Source organism: Anneissia japonica, unplaced genomic scaffold, assembly GCF_011630105.1.
Source record: "Anneissia japonica isolate Jap-2015-1 unplaced genomic scaffold, ASM1163010v1 scaffold275_len1219475_cov178, whole genome shotgun sequence".
NCBI classification, from domain to species: Eukaryota; Metazoa; Echinodermata; class Crinoidea; order Comatulida; family Comatulidae; genus Anneissia; species Anneissia japonica.
The window spans coordinates 445055-448924 of record NW_022752912.1 but is presented as its reverse complement, the minus strand read 5'-3'; the positions used below and the strand labels follow the sequence as shown (position 1 = coordinate 448924).

Sequence of the window (3870 nt, the reverse complement as noted above, 5' to 3'; positions counted from 1 at the left end):
TGATTGATGTCTGTGTTCATCGAAACGGAACCAATCTTTGTATGTATAACTTGAGTGTTTGACAGTCAGAAGTCGCTTTCTGAACCTAGATGAGTAGTTAACGAAAAACTGTGGTGAAATCCAATAGATTTCCAGACATTAAATTAAAATATCAACTGGGTTTCTTTCTTTCTCCCCCCCCCCCCCAGAACAATGTTATCAACAATGAAGCACTGGTCAAAACAGTTAATCGACACTAACTGTTGAAGGAATCTGTTGGCTCATTTTAAATTAAAAGAATATCTACAATAATCAATACACTCTCCAATGGGAAACTGCGATTAATATATGCAAACAATACAAACAGATTTTGTGCAAATCCTGTATGGGATTCGGTCCAGTGTAATTTTTCATGAGGTCAGTACGACTAACGTGACGTGATGAAAATTAGGTCTAATCGGTACACCCTACAATCGAGACCCTTCTAATCCGGGACCACATTTTTACGAAGTACCAACTTGGCCTACTGTAATAACAGGCGCGTCGCAAGTAATTTTTATTCGTCCGGCCAAATGCGAGGGCAAGAGAAATTGAAGTGGTCAGGTTGCGAGCGAAGCGCGAGTACTGATGATTGGGGATAGGGGGTCGCCAAGGGCCCCAGGTATGGGTTCGGGGTTCCGGGGCCATTAAACTGTAATATTATTGTAAACTATTAAACTGTAATATTATTGCATTAAGCCATTAAACTGTAATATTATTAACTAAGACCAATCAACACATAACATAAAACATGTACATATCAAAATTATTATGTTTAATCTTTCCTCGTCGGTGCTTGCATAAACCGTGTCGCCAAAATGCACGTAATTTACGTTACATAATCATATTTACCAGGAAAAAAATATTACGGTATTATTGCAGCAATACTTCTAGGTAATAGTTAATATTTGCATAGTATAAGATGTTATGAATATTGTATTGTTTATTCGGATAAATAGAATAGTCTTCTATGCAAAATATGGTCCTAAACTTAAAATTTTGATTGTCGCTTTTAAGCAGTGAAACATACGTTACATGATTTCTTCATACACCAGTTCAAGAATTTGAACCAAACTAAACGTGAGTTTAGTTTGTTGTTAAGTACTAATCATGGATACTGCGTCAGTAAATGTAATCATGTTTAATTAGTACAGTAATTGTAATTAGAAAGTTAATGTACGTTACAGTAACCTACGTTACGTTATGGAATATTAATCCATATTAATGAAATATTGAGCAATTGGCATTGAGCAATTGACGTCCAGAACCTCGTGTTTACCAACTTTGTGTTTCCCTCGAATGTTGGTCCTACGCAAGTAACATGTTAAACACGCGGTAACGTATGTTAATTGTTGATATAGCATGTAATAAACATCATTTAATAAAAGCATGGGCAGTGGCTGATATATTTACTTTCGTTTACATATATCCTACCATACATTGACTCTCTATAGGAATGCTATCATTCATGGAAATTATTCCTATTGCATATATTTCTAATTTATTTAACGAGTAGATAGATAGAAAGTAGATATATCAGCCACTGCCCATGCTTTTATTAAATGATGTTTATTATATGCTATATCAACAATAACATACGTTACCGTGTGTTTAACATATGTTACATTTCAAAACGTAGTATTCCTTTCAACTAGGCCTAAGCTATTGCCTGAAAATTTCAATTTAAAATTTAATTAAAAATATCAACTATTTTGTTAACTAAATATAGTCGAGACACAAGCTATAATAAATACTTACCAAATTGCTTCACTTTAATGATGGGCGTAGGAACAATTCAAGGGAAACATAAAGTTGGTAAACACGAGCTTCTGGGTGTCAATATTGCTCAATGCCCTCTATATTTCATTAATATGGATTAATATTCCATAACGTAACGTAAGTTAACGTACTTTCTAATTACAATTACTAATTAAACATGATTACTTAACACAAATAATGATTTACTGACGCTGTATCCATGATTATTACTTAACTACCAGTACTTCTCACGTTTAGTTTGGTTCAAATTCTTGTACTGGTGTATGAAGAAATCAGGTAACGTATGTTTACAAGCACAAATGTACAGTATTATTCATTTAATAAAATAATATTTAATCTGTATACAATAACATTTTATCACTGAGAGAACAGATAATGATGTCAAAGTATTGTATATACATGGAGGCTTCATGATCAAAAGTTCTTGCCAAGATTTGGTATGTTGATCCCCGACGCGGCTGGGCTGCTGGGCCGCGGCTTGGTGCCTGGAATTGTAAATAGGCCGTGAAATAAAAAGTTTGCGGAACGCTGGTTTAGTAGGTTACGATAGAAGTTAAAAGGAGAGGACTTCCATGTTGTGGTCATATTAGACTGTAATAATACCATTAAAAACCATTCAACATAAAACATATCAAAATTATTAGGTTAAACTTACTACGTACTTTAGGGGTAGGCCTATGAAATTTACATAACATTTGAGAATGTAATGAATAGAAAATCTTAAATATTTTACATTTTAATCAGCAATCTATCAGAAATACGGGGATTGGTTATACTGTAAAGCCTTCAGAACCCCTGCAATACTAAAACTGGGATCCAACAGGCAGTGAATATTCCATTTTAATTTAGTGTAGATGTTTTTTACATATTTTTAATTTTATTTGATTTCTTTTTATTTTGTATGATTCATCGGCCTATGTTATATTTTCCACAGACAGAAATGAATGCCTGAACTCATAGGTTTCAGATTACTTTCTATACAAAACAGATATCATAAACCATCTACTGTCCGACTGTGTGCATTGAACATTTGACGACGAAGATAATGTCTCCAAATTCCCAACCGTAACTTGACACTGCACATAAAAGGGCCTGTTAATTAATCTTGCACAGCTTCCTCCTCCTCCTCATCATCATCATCATTTCTTCATCATCATAATTATTAATTGTCCATAGCAAAGTAGGGAAAAACTATGAATTCAAAGTGTATTAAATAATAGACGTCGCATAATGCACGAAGTGTATTTCAAGAAATCTAGAAAACAAAAACTTTTCGAATATCTAAAATTTATCTTCCAGCAACAAAACAAGCTAGCTCTCTTTTCATGACTCTCCCAATATGGGAACCCATCTGTGCGAAAGAGGGTAAACTCTGGATCCGCGCTTGACATGTATTTAATGCTTAAAAAAGGTATATTTACAGTAAATTTAGTTATAGAAAATAATGTTGCATACTAGAACTATCAGGAATAAATATACAGATAAAGGCTCCCGATGGGGCATAGACACAAAAACTGCTTGTAACTCAAATAGCACGCATCATCTGGCACTTTCGCAGCGTGTGCAAACGACGCATTGGCTGTAACAGTGAAGCGGTTTTATCCAAAACTATTTTCTCCATGATAAAACGTCTCTTTGTTATTTTTTTTCCCAATTTCCAGACGGCTTCGCGGCCCTCCAAAAATGTTTCGCGGCCCAAATTTGGGCCGCGAACCATAGTTTGCGGAACGTCGACTGTACAGTACATGAATTTAAAAAAAAAACCAAATTAAATTAAAAACACGCTTGGTTTAGGTGATTTAATGCCGGTTAATACACTACTTGATGCACACTGATGTTACAGTGACCATATTTATTGGTTTATAGTACCAGTAATTCCCACAATTTACAGCATTCATTTTGAAAAGAAGCCCCCCCCCCTCCTCTATACTTTGCAAAAGCAGCCTCGAAAAGAATCCCATTTCTTAAAGAACCTCATCCAAAGTTTGCGAAAAAAAAAAAGCCTATGGCTTCTATTTGAGGTTTTACGTATTATAATATATACACACACACACACCCATCCCCCACACACAT

At 34.7% G+C, this 3870-nt stretch overlaps 1 protein-coding gene across 1 annotated transcript in view; it reads left to right on the top strand.

The window, feature by feature from the left end:
- Positions 1 to 3870, top strand: part of LOC117122469 (monocarboxylate transporter 13-like) — a 51183-nt gene that overhangs the window by 20381 nt on the left and 26932 nt on the right. The gene's annotated exons all lie outside the window — the stretch shown is intronic.